At 39.3% G+C, this 18,565-nt stretch overlaps 1 protein-coding gene and 1 pseudogene across 1 annotated transcript in view; one reads left to right on the top strand and one right to left on the bottom strand.

The window, feature by feature from the left end:
• The window catches only part of ENTPD1 (ectonucleoside triphosphate diphosphohydrolase 1), a 187,343-nt gene that overhangs the window by 161,060 nt on the left and 7,718 nt on the right, over positions 1-18,565 (top strand). The window lies entirely within an intron of this gene.
• On the bottom strand, positions 5,679-7,106 carry LOC128580664 (coiled-coil domain-containing protein 34-like; annotated as a pseudogene).

An 18,565-nucleotide genomic window follows, 5' to 3' on the forward strand; every position in this document is an offset into this window, starting at 1 on the left:
TTTCCCTTTAGGGTATCATGCCATATAAGTGGTACAGATAAAAAATACTGGGTTTTTAAAAATGCTCCTTATCTAGGTTTTTAAAAATACTCCTTATGTTGCAGGAAGACGAGGCCCAATGGAGAGAAAGAGCACCCAAACACCATGTTTATAAGTGGAAGGGCTTTATTTACCAGCCGGGAGCTTGTGGCATAGAAGAATTCCAAACGGCCGCGCTCCCCGACTGGCTTGGTCTTTCCCTTTTTATTGACAGTCAAAAAGTTCCACCCCACAGGTACCCTTCTCATTGGCCAGTTTGAATCAAGCGGGAGATGCTATTCCAGCCCCTACAGAACTACAGGATTTCCCAGAACTTGGAAATTTCCAAGTTCCAGGAAGTTAAGTTTACAAATTCCCAAGAGCTGAGTCACCATGGAAAGGACCCTGCAGGTATATCCCTGTGGTCTCCTTGAGAAGACCTACCCTTCTCCTAGACCTCACCCTTCTTAGGTATCCTCTCTCGTTCCCCCCTTTTGAGACTCCAATATATTTTAATTTGGGGTCTCAGTATCAGCTTGTTTCTGCAGGTGCCAATATTAATTACTTTTTAGCACTGAGGTTTTTAGCACTTCCTGGGATAACCCAAGAAGACTGTGACTCTTCTTGGGTTATCTACTCAGGCCTTAATAGTACCATGGTGGTGGGCTAATATACATATGAGTTTTTACTTTTCCCTGTGACATTTTTCCCCCCTTTCCCCAAAGTCCAAAGTCCAATTAAGACAAGTCCCTCCAGTTTCCTCAGGCTTCAGCCATGTGTTGACCAGCCAGCTCCCAGTATGTGGCTGGAGCAGGGCATGTTGACTGTCTTAAAAGTTACCTTTACTTTCCAAGGGGCAGTGAAGCCTGCTATGATAACTCCAGGTGAGTATTCCTTTTACCTTCGCTGCTCTGCATGTGGTTAAGATGATGGTGTAAAGTCCTTCCTACCTTGGTTTCAGGGGACCAGGTTCTGATTCTGGACCTAGACTTGGTCCCCTTGATTCTCCAGAGAGAAAGGATGTACAGACACTCTACCGAGGGCGACAAAGACTAAACAGAACACAGTTAATTACCCCAGTGGATATTTTCCTTGCTATTCTTTCTAGGGTTTTTGTCTATTCAGTTTGGTCTTTCCCTGTTCTTTTAGGAGTTCCTGCTAAATTGCAGACAATTGACAGAGGCCTCTTTGAACAACACCAGTGAAAAGGCCTGTATCCAATTAAGCTTTGCTTCCTGACAGAGTTTACCAATTTCTGTTCTTATGTCCTGTTCATGCATTTTAGCCTGTCTAAGCTTTGAGGCCTATAAGTTATTCAAAGCTTTAGCTTATTATTTGCACTAGTTCTGTTATGAAGGCTAGCCCATTGTCAGATTTAAACCAGAGTGGCAACTTAAACCATGGGACGATTTCTCTGGGCAATACTTTTACTACTTTAGGAGTCCTTTTTATCCTGGTGGGGAAGGCTTTTTTTTTTTGTAGAGACAGAGTCTCACTTTGTCACCCTCGGTAGAGTGCCATGGCATCACACAGCTCACAGCAACCTCCAACTCCTGGGCTTAGGCGATTCTCTTGCCTCAACCTCCTGAGTAGCTGGGACTACAGGCACCCGCCATAATGCCCAGCTATATTTTTTGTTGTTGTTGCAATTTGGCCAGGGCTGGGTTTGAACCTGCCACCCTCGGTATAGGGGGACTGAGCCACAGGCACCACCCACTGGGGAAGGCTTTTACCTATTCCAAGTCTGATAGACCATAACCAGAAGGTACTTGTTCCCTCTAAACCTGAGCATTTCAGTAAAGTCTACCTGGAAGTTCTCAAAGGGCGTTGCTCCATACAACTGGATTCCTGGGGTTACCGTTGGTCCTTGGTGCATGTTGAACTGGCTGCAGGTGACACATTGTAGACTGACAGTTTTGTCCAGGGCTTCCAAGTGGGAGATTTAGAGGTACTGCCCAGCAACTTCATCAAATACTCCTGCCCATCAACCCATGAATGGATTAATAAACTGTGGTATATGTACACCATGAAATACTATTCAGCCATAAAAAGATGGAGACTTTACATCTTTCATGTTTACCTGGAGTTGAAGTACTTTGTTCTTAGAAAAGTATCACAAGAATGGAAAAGTAAGCCTCCAGTGTACTCAATACTAATATGAAACCAACAAAGAAAACTACATGCCCACATGACAAAAAGCACAAGTATATTCAGGTGGGGGCAAGGAAGAGGGAAAAGGTAAAAGAGAGGAGGGAGAGGGATTGGTAAATGTTCACCTAATTTGCATTGTAATGGTATATAACACACCCTCAGGATGAAGGCCTCAACTATAATTTGAATTTTACCTTAGAAACCCAAACAGTGTAACCTAAATATTCTTACCCTCATATTAATCTAAAATAAAAAGTGATATACAACTATCATATGCCCGTAATAATTAAAAATAAAATTTAAAAAATGAAAAAACCTTTACAAAAGTGAAAAGTTGTTTAGATAAGACACAATTTACAAAAGGGTTTAAAATTATCTTCTCATGGGTTGAGTTTTGAGATCCTTTAAGTGAACATATCCATCTATACAATGACCAGGCTTCTTACCAAAAGCTAAAAGTAATCAAGGAAAGATCAATGTTGATCAAATAAAATTAATGAGATAAATTATGTCACAAGATCCTTGGATTTCTCAAACCAATTAACAGATTATGTAATAAAATGATTTATGGCAGCAATGATGGGACACCACAAATTTATGGGAAAATAATATTTTTAATATTACTAATTTTTCTTTCTCTTTTTAAAAAAAATTGAGTAATTGGCTATCCCAAAAAGTCTAGTTGGATGTATTTAGTTGAGGAGGTTCTGACAAAAAAGCAATATACCTTAGAATAAAAAAGAAAAGAGCTTTTTATTTGTATGTTGATCCATATTCACTTACATGGCATTAGACATTTTCATAAATACCTTGACCTGCTCTATTGGGGCTCTGCCTTCAACATCAGTAAGGTGCCTGAGTAAAAATATCACTTCAATTTTACCTGATAAGGTAAGACTGAATTTTTAAATATCTATCTCAAGAAGATAGGCTTGAAAATTCAGCACCTATATCATACTTAGCTACCTTTAAGGTATCTGGTTCTGTTAGTTCCATTAATATAATGAACTCTAATTAGTTTACCTATGAAATGCAAAGAAACATTCAAAAGTGTGAAAACATTAAAATGAGAGTTGTACAATAAAAAACATTTTATACATTATGATCATTTTCAATAAAATATCTACCATTGGTAGAATTCTTAATTATTAAATTAATATAATCTGTTACATTAGAGAGACACTATCAAAGATTCAGAAAAGAAACAGGTTTTCTTCATTGACCCTAGAGAACTTAAGGTTAATTTTTCATGTTTATGAGTAACATATATCAAACATTATTCAGGAAAGAAATAATTTTAAACTTAAACTTTTTTGATCTTAATTGCCTTTACATTCTATAAAATGTACTAACACTTTGTGTTTCCTAAGAATGTCTTTGTCACCTGTTCTCCTTTGGAGGTACATGATTTGATAATCATGGTTGAAGAAGTAAAAAGTTAGATGACACTACTGGCCTTTGTAGAGGGCCCAGGAACCAGTTTCTTCATTGCCAAGGTGATCTATCTTAAAGTATTTCCATATTCATGAAGTTAACATTTGAATATTTGAAAGGTATATTCATCTCCTAATTCATGGACTTCATTTCCATGAAGTAGAAAGTAGAAACCTTACTTTTATCCTATCTTCCCAGCCCCTTGAACTCTTTATCACAATAGTTTTTTTGCTACCTGTCAGGACCACTTGTGAAGGTTCATGAAGCCGGTGTAAGAAAAAAGAAAAAAATTTACTCTAATTATAAAAATTCTCTTTCCTTGGAAGAAGAAATAGAAAACAGAAAGAAATATTAAAATTAACAATAACTGTTAAAATCCACTCTGTTTCCTTGAAAAAGAAATAAGAAAAAAAACAAGTTAAAGGATCCCTGGCGGTGCTCTAGGATTAGGAATATCCGCAGCTGTTGGCTGTTGGAATCCGCTGAGTTCTGTTCTCTCGGGTTTTCAGAGGCCTGTCAACTCCACGTTTGGAGGCGTGGCTTCCTGCGGGGCTCTGGAAGGGTAGGATTTACTGCTGCAGTGTGGGCCAGGGACAGACTGAAGATCCGGGAATGGTGCTGCAAGCCTGAGAGGGGCACCTAACCCGGGCCCAAGAGGCTGCACTGGAGAGGGGGCAGAGATTTAGTGACCTGAATGGCACCTAGAGTCGGAAAGGAGGTCGGACTCGAGGAGTCCGGGAGTTAGGGGTAACCGGGCCCTCCAAACTATTTATTCTACAAAGCCACAGGACCAGTTTGGAAGCAGTTACCCAAGCCTGGGGGACGGAGGCTGCGCTGGATGGAGTAGCAGAACAGACCAGCAGCATTCAGGGCCTCTGGGAAACTGCGTCCCTTGGCCAACCTGTGTGACAACAATCACAGCGCTATTGTGATCCCCACACCACTCCTGCGGCCCACTGAAGGGGGAGGTGGCCTCCATCTCCCCAGTGCAAAGTCTCCTGCAGAACCCCTTCCTCGCTCATTTCTGCACCTAAGCATCTGGCAATAGATCACGAGGTCTGGCTTGGGAAAGCCACAGATTGGGCCACCCCAACAAGACCAGCGTGGTGCCCTCCCCAAGACCATTGTGGTGCAACTGATGGCTGGGCTAGGAGGGCCGCCATCACTTGTTCCCCTCCACGCTTGTCATTCAATGGGGTCGATCTGCGCAGGATTCAGGTCCATCCCCACTAAAGGGCTGCAGGGGTGACCATGAGCTCTCTGCAGCTAGACTGTACTCAGACCCCCACATGGAATCTCTGCCTTTGTGCCTCCTCTTCACCTGTTTTCCCCGTTGACTTCTTCCTCCTGCTTCTCCTCTCTGCTCCTGGTGTCCTTCGCAGCTGCTGTGTCCACAGAGCAGGGGGAGCCAAATCCTTAAGAAAGGTTTTTAAAATAAATGTTGAATTAATCTGGCTTTATAAAAATCAGTAAAGTACTGAAGTGCTTCATTCAACATGGAGAAAGTCATTCATGTATTATTTATATATGTATTTATTTACAGGTACAACAAGTATTACAATCATGAAAACTAAGATTTCAGACTCAGAGCTAAAATGATAAATGTTATCTGAACAAATATCAAACTTCATATTCAGTACTTGGTAGGACAACTTTCAAAAAGAATATACACTTGATACCTTAAGTTTTAGACTACAATATTTTCAAATTTAAGAAATTATTATTTTAGATAGACATAACCTAATCTGAAGGACAGAAAAAAAATCAAGTATACTAACAAATGTAATGGGAGTCACAGCAGAGTCACAGAAAGAGAAGAGAGAATAAAAGGGCTATAAAAGAGATTTGAAGAAATAATGGTAGAAAATGTACCAAATTTGATAAAAATCTTAAACTAAATACCCAAGAAGGCCACCAAACTACAAATAAGAGAAACCCAAAAAGATCTACCCCTAGACACATTGTCAAACTGTTGAGAGGCAAGACAGAGAAAATTTTGAAAGGATCAAGAAAAAATGACATAATAACATTCAGGAGATCTGTAAGTTTAATAGCTAACTTTTTTTAATCTTTGGTTTTATTGTTATTATATTACAGTTTTAATACAAGCAAAATACAAACAAAATTGTTACAAATTCAGTCACTTATTCTGCAAAACCATATGCCAAGATCAACCTTGAAAAGTTTAAAAAAACCAACATGTAGAAAATATCTTCCTCAATTAACTCTCAGGATCCAAATACAAATGCAAAAATTAAGAATTGTCAATAATCAAATGTTGAGTTACTGATTGAGCAGTAAAAAACAATTTCTGATTTTAAAATTAAATAGTTCCAGGTAAAAACACGCTATTTCCCACATGTGCTATCTTGGTATTTTGCACAGAGTTCCAAGGCAAAGATTGCTTCTGGCTTTATTTATTACCAGAGATGATGATTTGTGTGGTTGACTTACCACAGGTCTTTTACTCTTCTTTCCTGATAGATCCTTAGCTTCTTTGGGAGGGGGCATATGAACAGGTTTCCATGGAATTGGATTATAAAAGGCTGGTTCTGGATAAGAATTTCCATTGTAAATATCTGTAAGTTTTCCTTTGGCATAACCATAGCTCTTTGCAGCTGGACGAGGTGTATTTTTTGCATTTTCCGACCATTCCTTAAACTTTTTCCCTGCTATTTCCTTTTTTTCCTGTAAGTCAGCTTGCTGTTGTTTTTCTTTTTCCTTTTCTTCTGCTCACATTCTTCAGCATTTTTTTCTTTAACCATTCTTAATATTTTTCTTTTGCTTTTTCTTGCAAATGTTCTTTCTCCTATTCCTTTGCTGCTTTTCCCCCCCATTTCTTTATTTTTTGTTCTCTTTCTTTTCTGCTCATTCTTTTTCGGAACCCATTCCTCATGCTTTTCTTCAGCAATGATCTTTCTTTTTTCATTTCCTCCATTTCTTTTCTTTTCTCAAGTTGTTGACTTAATTCCTCTATCTAGAGCTTTCTGTTGCAGCCGGCCACGTTCTTCTTTTTCTTTGCCAACAAACCACACTTCCCATGGTGTCAGGTTGTTTTCTGGTAGGCTTACCTGTTTCTGTTCTTGGTTATCTTCGGATTCAACTTCAGTGCTGGCACACCCCTGTCACTCCACTGTTCTCAAGCTTGCCACCCTGACCTCTGAGTCGGAGGCATCTTCGTCTGCCTCTTCCTCATTCTCCAGCCATGTCCTTGTCAAACGGGAAGCTCTGGTGGCTGAGGGGAGACAACAGTGACATGGTGGAATTGCCGCCACTGACTGGCGGAGACGGCGGGCACACCCTCACCTCCAACCCTTCTCCCTGGGCACCTGTCATGAGGACAGAAAAAGAGCCCAATGAAGGCTGAAACCTGGGCCTGCCAGCAGTGGAGGAAAGGGTGTAGGTAGAGGGAGAAGCAGCCCCCCACTGCTTGGCTGCCAACACTGTGCCTGCCAAGTTCAAACTGGTGAAGTCAAGAGATGACCTTTTCTTCTTCTTCTTTTTTTTTTTTTAATTAAGTCATATATACATAGATCATGAATACATTAATGCCTTTGTGGGATTCAATGTGTTGATTATTTGTACAAATTGGAGTGCTTACATCCTACTAATTAACATAGCTTTCACTTCGTTTACTTAATCACAGTGTTTTAGGAACAATGAAAGTAGTAGGTTGACATTCAAATGCTAAAAGAAAAAGCCTTGTCAAGCAAGAATTCTATTTCTAGCAAAACTGTCTTTCTACAAGGGTGATTACTATGTTCCAATAGTCCTTTGCAGGAACAGAACTAGATTTTGATAATTTACCTAGAATGGAAAATTATAGTTTTCAAGTCTTTAAATAAACCATCTGCCATCAAAATCCAGTAAGGAAGCTATGATATTGTAACAGGTTTCTTTGTTGTCTTTAGAAAGACAACGATTTCTATCAAAAGTCATTCAAAATAAAAGGTCTATACAAATCTTATTTGCTCTTACATTTTTGCTTATAACATTCTTAAAAGATCATTTCTTCGATAAAATTCTTCACTATGGAATGAGATGCTCTTTGAACACCTATGCCAAGTTTATCTTTTCCTCAAAAGCATATCTAATTCCACTATTATATTAAATAAATGACATTCAAATCATACTACCATAATTCAATAAACGTTCTTTTTTGGTTTTAACACTCAGGAGGCAGCCACTCCTTTGGCACTAACACTACAAGGGAACCATATGGAAGCAATTTTAAACCATTTGCTACTACCATCAACATTACCATAATATTCACTTTCTTTCAATTAATTTATTTTCACAGTTAATGTTTCCATAATTGTATAAATAAATGGCATCTAAATAAACTGATGCTTCATATCCATTATTCAGTTACTTCAATCTATATCTATATCTATATATATATATATTCAAATATTTCCTTCTGGAATGCAATACTCTTTTTTTTGAGACAGAGTCTCACTATGTCACCCTCATGGAGTGCCATGGCATCACAGCTCATAGCAACCTCAAACTCTTGGGTTTAAGCAATTCTCTTGATTCAGCCTCCCAAGTAGCTGGGACTCTAGGCACCTGCCATGATGCCCAGCTATTTTTTTGTTGCAGTTGTTTAGCTGGCCTGAGCTGGGTTCGAACCCACCACCCTCGGTGTAAGTGGCTCATGCTGAGCCAAGGAATGCAATGCTTTTGAGAGACTGGTTTCAAACAGGTAAAATTGAATTCTTAAAGAAGGTACAGTATCCAAAATCTGAAACAACATGCTCACAGAACTCTTATACACAGTGTAAGAAAAAAGGCAATTACCAAAGCAAACAAATGAAGTGTACAGATTTGTGGAGAAAATTTACCATATATTATTTGCTACCAATGGCATCATCAAGTTGTTAAACTATCGATGATTCTAGCCATGTGAATGAACATACAATTTAGGATTGTTAGAAGAACAGAGGATGTTACAATTGTGTACTAGAAAAACATTCTCTCCACCTATATTATACATGACATATCCTTGAGATTTAGTTTAAAAATGTCACCTTATGAAGTCTTCCTTTATTACAAAACTCCCCCATGACTTGACATCACAAAGAATGAGACAAGTTGACCTCATGTGCCTCCTTATGTGGTGTATTAAGAAGGATATACCATCACTAATGCAGAACTGCTGCCCAAAAGGTTTAACCTGAATCTAATTGAGGAAACAATGCCCAAACTCAAAACGGGGTCATACATAACAAATTATCTAGACTAGGGATCAGCAAACTTCTTAGAAGGTCAGAAGGTAAACACTCAGAAGGTCCTCCACTGCAGGACACATGGTCTCTATTGCAGCTTCTCAACTCTGCCACTATAGTGCAAAAGGACTCTGACATGATATGTATATATTATAACTATGGTTATGTTCCAATAACATTTTATTTATAGAGACAGGCACTCAGTCTACAGACCATAGTTTGCCAACCACCAATCTAGACTCTTAACAAATTATGTCATGAAACACACACACACACACACACAAAGACTATTCTAGATGAAGACTAAAGAGACATGACAACTAAATATATGCATATATTAACCTAGATCACAACCAAAATCAGTTATAATTATACATGAGAATCTGAAAATAGACTATAATAACACTGTGTTGATGTTTAATCTCCAACGTGTGATAGTTATATGGTAAAATACCTTGTTTTAGGAGATACAGGCTGAAGCAGTTATGTGTGTACTCAAATGATTCAGAAAAAACTAAGTGCATGTGTGTTATGAAGAGCAAATGAATGTGAGAAAATGTTCATTAGAATTAACTAGGGTGAGGGTGGCGCCTGTGGCTCAGTGAGTAGGGCGCCGGCCCCATATGCTGAGGGTGGCGGGTTCAAACCCATCCCTGGCCAAACTGCAACAAAAAAATAGCCAGGTGTTGTGGCGGGCGCCTGTAGTCCCAGCTGCCCGGGAGGCTGAGGCAAGAGAATCGCGTAAGCCCAAGAGTTAGAGGTTGCTGTGAGCCGTGTGACGCCACGGCACTCTACCAGAGGGCGGTACAGTGAGACTCTGTCTCTACAAAAAAAAAAAAGAATTAACAGGGTGAATACTATAGATTATCCAACTTTTCTGATGGTCTGAAATTTTTTGAAAGTTAGTAAGAAGCAAATAATAGTAAATACAAATATAGCATTAATGTTCTGCCCTAAAAATAGTCCTGTTTGAGCTCTTCCTTCTCTGAACTGCCACTTCTATTAACCAAATGAACCATTTAGTTTGACAAACTATTATGCATTGCCTTAACCTCTAAATTTTTTTCTGATAAATCTATCCTCAAAACAAATATTCTGAACTCCTCGAACACAGAAAGTGAATCTTATGCTTCCTTTGTATCCACAAAGAAAACTTGGCATAGTAGAACCCATATACTGTATGTTTAATAGACTTTAAATTAATAAATGATGTACTACAATATGGCCATAAAAATATATGAATAATTCCCTCATCCATAAACCCCAATAAGTAATGACAAGCAGCATTATAATCATTCTGCTGACTGGAATAATAGCTATACCACACACCAAAGAAATAAATAAAAAAAAATGAATGCAATAGTTCTAGGAGAAATTAAACAGTAAGGTATAGAAGAAATAAATGCAAAACATAGATAACAGAAGTAATTTCACTAGTAAAAATTAGCCATTTATGGGGCTGGAAAAATCATAAGGAGGAATGTTCTGAGAGGAAACAGATGTACCAGGATTTACATATGGGGAGTCCAGAGAAAGAGTATCAGTTTTCCAGAGGAAGTGTATTAGTGACACAATTAGCAGATGGAAAAGTGTGGGGACAAGACTATGCAAAGGGACAAATTATCTGGGTGCTTATCAAGTACAATAGAAACTAGATGCAGGGTGGGATTTGTGATTTTGAATGAAATTCTCCTAATACTGTTTAAGTGCCAAGCTGCTACAGACACTGGGACTTATGAAGGTTAAATACCAGTATTTGTTTTTGGCCTTTTTTTTTTTATTGTTGGGGATTCATTGAGGGTACAAGAACCAGGTTACAATGATTGCATTTGTTAGGTAAAGTCCCTCTTATAATTATGTCCCGCCCCCAACTGAGAATAAATTTTAACACTATACTATTTAAAAGCAAAATCATTTCTAAAAATCTGAGGCAGGGGGTGGAGACAAGATGGCTGACTGAAGCCAGCTTTCCACAGAGGCTCCTGTCCAGAAGGACAGTTAAAGGACAGAAATTTAGCAAGTAACCTGGTGGATTTGAGCTGCACCAAGAGAGAAGGTTGAAGAATGCATGTCAACCCCGCTGAGGTGAGCTGTGACCCCAAGGATACAAACAAAAGGTACAAAATCCATCACCAAGTGGACGGGAGTCCCCTCCCCCATGAGAATGGCTCGGAGTGCCCCCAAACAAACGAGCAGAATGCAAAGGTCCTCCCACTACACTCCATAGGAGAGACCCTCTGAAAACTGGACCTACTTCCCCTACTAGGGTGCCACAGTGTTCTCCTGCTAGGCATAAAACTGTATATTTTCTCTACCTGCAACTCTGAGCTCCCAGCACTCCCCTACGCTCTCACTCTGAGATCTGGAGGCCTGTCACTCAGGAGTCCAGATTCTTGGGTGATTTCTTGAGGGGTGTGGACAGTGCCTAAACTGCAGCTGTTCAGTGCTGACTCTGGGGCACGGGAGTGAGGAGAGGATGGATGGCTGAGAGGGAACCACACCAGAGCAGCAGTGCCCTGAGGCGCAGAGCAGCAGCCATCTTTTAGCAATAATAGGGATCATTCCCGGATTCTGAAGCCACGCCACCTGTCTCCCTGGGCAACCAGAGGAGGCCAGGCATCTACTCAGGTGGCAACCACCATGGAACAGATCTGGGACAGAAATGCAGGCCCCGTGAGTAAAGGGGTTGCCTGAGGTGGTACTGACCTGGGTGGAGCGCGGGGACTAGAAACACACTCACAGACCCAGGAAATTCCCAGGGTGGGGCTGACTCAGAGGACTGCTTTACTGAGCCTAAGATGCACTCGGCCCTCAGGGGATCGTCAGCCTATAGACAAAGGAAGGCAACAAGCTAGAACTGACAGGTAACCGAATACAAACCTGCAGGAGCAAAGACAGGGCCTGAGGAGCAGGCTCTGGGAGCTCAAAACAGCTTCTCTTCTGCAGAGAAACTTAGCAGGAACAGAAACATATTCCCACAAAGTTGTTCTGTTCTGTCAGTAACATCAATCAGGGGAGGGGCTGGAACTGAGTGAACACCCCCCAGCCTCCATCAAGCGCCTGAGGTTGTCAGGCATCACCTCCTCCTGCTAGATAGAGGCAGAGCGCAGCGGCCTGGCTGAGCAGAAATAAATTTCCTTGTGATTCAGGTAGGTGCGAATCCCTGGAGTATCTGTTCACTAAAGGCAACTGGGTCAGCCAACTGGGGGGCTATCAGTGACTGTGTGTGACAGAGGTGCAAGGTGGGGAAGGAAGCATCAACCTTCCCAGACTGATCTATTTTCTGGGTGGCTCCTCCTGACTCCACACAGCACTGGAGCAAGCTATATCAGAGTAGTCACCAGACCCTGTGATCCACTTGCCAGAGACCTTTTAAACTCTCCCACCCGAGACAGGTGCTGACTGAGACCATTGATTTGGACCTTTTGAACTGAGCCAATTGCCTGAGGACTATTCAGGTGGTGCCCTGGGTGTGTGGTTGTAGGAAGGTTTGATTTACCCTTTTCAATTGTTGCCTATGTGTGGGGGGGGTGATTTAATTACTGGTATTTCTCCACAGCTGAGACTTCAACCCAGAGTAACTGTTTCACTAGGGTCGAACAGAAACCAGCTGAAAACAAGACAGAACTACTTAGCCCCACCACACCAAACAGGTCCCCAGTTTCTCAGGCCATAGCACTGTACGGGTCTTCGACAAAGCTTCAGGGGGAAAATCAAACAGTGTAAAACAATCACGGGGTGGAATCAGCGGAAAAACTCTGGTAATAAGAATAACCAGAATAGATCAAGCCCCGTAAGGAAAGATATGGCAGATGTAACTGAAGATCCCATTCATAAACACTTGGCTGAGATGTCAGAAATTGAATTCAGAATTTGGATTGCAAACAAGATTAATAAAATGGAGGAAAATTTGGAATTAGAAATTTGAGCAGCAATTCAAAAGTCAGAATTAGAAATCAAGGAGAAATTCAAAAGTTGTCTCAAGAATTTAATGAATTTAAAGACAAAACCACCAAAGATTTTGACGCACTGAAGCAAGAATTTGCAGACCTCAAAGATCTGAAAAATACAGTAGAATCCCTCAGTAATAGAGTGGAGCAAGCAGAAGAAAGGATTTCTGACATTGAAGACAAAGCCTTTGCATAACCCCAAACTCTCAAAGAGGAAGAGAAATGGAGAGCAAAAATGGATCATTCTCTCAGAGAGCTCTGGGATAATTCAAAGAAGGCTAATATCCGCCTTATTGGAATACCTGAATCTGATGAAGTGGCCTCGCTAGGCACAGAGGCCCTTCTCCATGAAATTATGAAAGAAAATTTCCCAGACATGCCAAGAGATTCTGAAATTCAGATAGCAGACAGTTTCAGAACCCCAGCATGACTCAATCCCAATAAGACATCCCCTGGGCATATTATAATTAACTTCACTAAAGTTAATATGAAGAAGAAAATTCTCAAAGCAGCCAGATGTAAAAAATCCATTACCTACAAATGGAAGAATATTAGAATGACTGCAGATCTCTCTGTTGCGTGACCGGAGACACGAACAAACAGCAGCTTTGCTGTGGGTGTAAACTCGCTCCTGTAATTATTAAGTCAAGAAACAGACTACACGCAGTTAGATGACATGAAATGGCATGTAGCAAAATTCTTTATTCCAAGTTTTAGTTTTCTACTCTTCCAGTCACGTACACACCTAATCTATTATCTGTTAGTTTCATCATCTTATCTTCTTTTTTACATATCTGTAATTTAACTTGAAAGGAAATATTTATCATATCACTGCAATCACTTGTGTAGTAAATCTCTTCCTCTAAACAGTGACTAGTTTCTGAGCAGGTCACAAAAATGAAAGAAGCCATAGGGGAACAGAGTTGATAGAAGACTATCTTCAAGCCTTCACTCAGTTTACTCAGTATGAAGTAATGACTGTGTCCTTCCCTCAGGGCAGAGTACCTATAGACCTCTGACAATATGTTGTTAACATATGTCAACCTTCTGGCCTGTATCTCTGAGGAAGGGCGTCATGCCCTTGGATCTCAGGCTTCACAGGGTATACAGCTTCAGAGAAAAGGCCTAAGGAATTTTACAACTCCAAAAAAGCCTAACTTTGAGAGTAACCCAGGGGGGGTCCAGGTCTCTTTAAGCCTCTGGAAGAAAAGCAAATCATTTTAAACTCACTGAATTTACTTTGTGTGCTTGATGTAGGATAAGTTTATTTCTAAATATTATCCTACACTCTCTGCTGAAACTTTTCAAGCCACAAGAGGGTGGTCATTGACTTTTAACCTCCAAAAGCAAAATAACTTTCAACTCTGGATTCTGTATCCAGCTAAACTGAGTTTCATTTATGATGGAGAAATTAAATACTTTAATGACATTCATATGTTGAAGAAATTTGCCATAACCAAACCAGCTCTTCAGGATATTCTCAGACCTATCCTCCATAATGACCAGCCCAATCCTCTACCACAAAAGTAAACTCACTCAGAAACTTTTGATCAAACTCCAACTTCCACAGTTGTGAAAGGATTAAAAATGTCCACTTTCGAAAAACTCAATATCCAAAATTTTACCAGACTTATCAATATTCTCCATTAATGTGAACTGTCCTCTAAAGAGACACAGGTTAGCTGACTGGATACAAAAACTCAGGCCAGATATTTGCTGCATGCAAGAGTCATATCTTACCTTAAAAGATAAATATAGACTCAGGGTGAAAGGATGGTCATCCATATTTCAGGCAAATGGTAATCAGAAAAAAGCAGGTGTTGCAATTCTATTTGCAGATACAATAGGCTTTAAACCAACGAAAGTAAGGAAGGATAAGAATGGTCACTTCATATTTGTTAAGGGTAATACTCAATATGATGAGATTTCAATTATTAATATCTATGCACCCAACCAGAATGCACCTCAATTTATAAGAGAAACTAACAGACACAAGCAACTTGATTTCCTCCAGCTCCATAATAGTCAGAGATTTCAACACTCCTTTGGCAGTGTTGGACAGATCCTCCAATAAGAAGCTGAGCAAGAAATTTTAGATTTAAACCTAACCATCCAACATTTGGATTTAGCAGACATCTACAGAACATTTCATCCCAACAAAACTGAATACACATACTTCTCATCAGCCCATGGAACATACTCCAAAATCGATCACATCTTGGGTCACAAATCTAGCCTCAATAAATTTAAAGGAGTAGAAATTATTCCTTACATCTTCTTGGACCATCATGGAATAAAAGTTGAGCTCTGTAACAACAGGAATCTGCATACTCATACAAAAACATGGAAGTTAAATAACCTTATGCTGAATGATAGCTGGGTCAGAGATGAGATTAAGAAGGAAATTGCCAAATTTTTGGAACAAAATGACAATGAAGATGCCAATTATCAGAACCTCTGAGATACCACAAAGGCAGTCCTAAGAGGGAAATTTATAGCACTGCAAGCCTTCCTCAAGAGAATGGAAAGAGAGGAAGTTAACAACTTAAAGGGACATCTCAAGCAACTGGAAAAGGAAGAACATTCCAACCCCAAACCCAGTAGAAGAAAAGAAATAACCAAAATTAGAGCAGAATTAAATAAAATTGAAAACAAAAAAATTATACAACAGATCAATAAATCAAAAAGTTGGTTTTTTGAAAAGGTCAATAACATAGATAAACCTTTGGCTAACTTAACCAGGAAAAAAAAGAGTAAAATCTCTAATCTCATCAATCAGAAACAACAAAGATGAAATAACAAGAGACTCCTCAGAAATTCAAAAAATCCTTAATGAATATTGCAAGAAACTTTATTCTCAGAAATATGAAAATCTGAAGGAAATTGTCCAATACTTGGAAGCACGTTACCTTCCAAGACTTAGCCAGAATCAAGTGGAAATGTTGAACAGGCCCATATCAAGTTCTGAAATAGCATCAACCATACAAAATCTCCCTAAAAAGAAAAGCCCGGGACCAGATGGTTTCATGTCAGAATTCTACCAAACCTTTAAAGAGGAATTAGTACCTATATTACTCAACCTGTTCCAAAATGTAGAAAAAGAAGGAAGACTACCCAACATGTTCTATGAAGCAAACATCACCCTGATCCCCAAACCCGGAAAAGACCCAACAGGAAAAGAAAATTATAGACCAATATCACTAATGAATATAGATGCAAAAATATTCAACAAGATCCTAACAAACAGAATCCAGCAACACATTAAACAAATTATACATCATGACCAAGTCGGTTTTGTCCCAGGGTCTCAAGGCTGGTTCAATATACATAAATCTATAAGTATAATTCAGCACACAAACAAATTAAAAACCAAGGACCATATGATTCGCTCAATTGATGCAGAAAAAGCTTTTGATAATATCCAGCATCCATTCATGATCAGAACACTTAAGAAAATTGGTATAGCTTCATAGTAGAGCTGAGTACATTGGATACTTTTTCTTCCATTCTTGAGATACTTTGCTAAGAAGAATATGTTTCAGCTCCATCCATGTAAACATGAAAGAGGTAAAGATCCATATTTCTTTAAGGCTGCATAATATTCCATGGTATACATGTACCACAATTTGCTAGTCCATTCGTGGGTCGATGGACACTTGGGCTTCTTCCATGACTTAGCAATTATGAATTGGGCTGCAGTAAACATTCTGGTACAGATGTCTTTGTTATATTGTGACTTTTGGTCTTCTGGGTATAAAACTAGTAAAGGAATTATAGGATCAAATGGCAGGTCTATTTTTAGGTCTCTAAGTATTCTCCAAACATCCTTCCAGAAGGAACGTATTAGTGTGCATTCCCACCAGCAGTGTAGAAGTGTACCCTTTCTCCACATCCACACCAACATCTCTGGTTTTGGGATTTTGTCTATAACCCAACTATAGGACAAGACTATGGGGAAAGGGCCAAGAAAGGGGAAGGGAGTGGGGAGGTTTTGATGGAGGGAGGGTAAAGGGTGGGGCCACATCTATGGTGCATCTTAGAATGGGTACAGGCCAAACTTACTAAATGCAGAACACAAATGTCTACATACAGTTAACTAAGAAAATGCCATGAAGGTAGCTACATTGAACAGTTTGATGAGAATATTTCAGATTGTATATGAAACCCGCACATTGTACCCCTTGATTGCACTAATGTACACAGCTATGATTTAACAATAAAAATAAATAAATTAAAAAAAAGGTAAGAATAAAAAAAAAAGAAAATTGGTATAGAAGAGACATTTCTTAAACTGATAGAGGCCATCTACAGCAAACCCACAGCCAATATTGTATTGAATGGAGTTAAATTGAAATCATTTCCACTCAGATCACGAACCAGACAAGGCTGCCCATTGTCTCCACTGCTCTTTAACATTGTAATGGAAGTTTTAGCCACCGCAATTAGGGAAGAAAAGGCGATCAAGGGTGTCCATATAGGGTCAGAAGAGATCAAACTTTCACTCTTTGCAGATGATATGATTGTATATCTGGAAAACACCAGGGATTCTACTATAAAACTCTTAGAAGTGATCAAGGAATACAGCAGAGTCTCAGGTTACAAAATCAACATTCATAAATTGGTAGCCTTTATATATACCAACAATAATCAAGCTGAAAAAACAGTTAAGGACTCTATTCCATTCACAGTACTGTCAAAGAAGATGAAATATTTGGGAGTTTATCTAACAAAGGACGTGAAAGATCTCTATAAGGAGAACTATGAAACTCTAAGAAAAGAAATAGCTGAAAATGTTAACAAATGGAAAAACATACCATGCTCATGGCTGGGAAGAATCAACATTGTTAAAATGTCCATACTACCCAAAACAATATACAATTTTAATGAAATCCCTATTAAAGCTCCACTGTCATACTTTAAAGATCTTGAAAAAATAATACTTTGTTTTATATGGAATCAGAAATAACCTCGAAGAGCCAAGACATTACTTAGAAATAAAAACAAAGCAGGAGGAATCACGCTACCAGACTTCAGACTATTCTATGAATCAATAGTGATCAAAACAGCATGGTACTGGCACAAAACAGAGAAGTAGATGTCTGGAACAGAATAGAGAACCAAGAGATGAATTCAGCTACTTACCCTTATCTGATCTTTGAGAAGCCAATTAAAAACATTCAGTGCGGAAAAGATTCCATATTTAACAAATGGTGCTGGGTGAACTGGATGGCAACCTGTAGAAGACTGAAACTGGACCCACACCTTTCACCATTAACTAAGATAGACTCTCACTGGATTAAAGATTTAAACTTAAGACATGAAACTATAAAAATACTAGAAGAGAGTGCAGGGAAAACCCTTGAAGAAATCGATCTGGGTGAGTATTTTATGAGGAGGACCCCCAGGGCAATTGAAGCAGCTTCAAAAATACACTACTGAGACCTGATCAAACTAAAAAGCTTCTGCACAGCCAAGAACACAGTTAAGTAAAGCAAGCAAACAGCCCTCAGAATGGGAGAAGATATTTGCAAGTTATGTCTCCGACAAAGGTTTAATAACCAGAATCCACAGAGAACTCAAATGTATAAGCAAGAAAAGAACAAGTGATCCCATCGCAGGCTGGGCAAGGGACTTGAAGAGAAATTTCTCTGAAGAAGACAGGCGCACGGCCTACAGACATATGAAAAAAATGCTCATCATCTTTAATCATGGGAGAAATGCAAATCAAAACTACTTTGAGATATCATCTAACTCCAGTAAGATTAGCCTATATCACAAAATCCC

This window comes from Nycticebus coucang, chromosome 3 (assembly GCF_027406575.1).
Source record: "Nycticebus coucang isolate mNycCou1 chromosome 3, mNycCou1.pri, whole genome shotgun sequence".
In the NCBI taxonomy this organism is placed as follows: domain Eukaryota; kingdom Metazoa; phylum Chordata; class Mammalia; order Primates; family Lorisidae; genus Nycticebus; species Nycticebus coucang.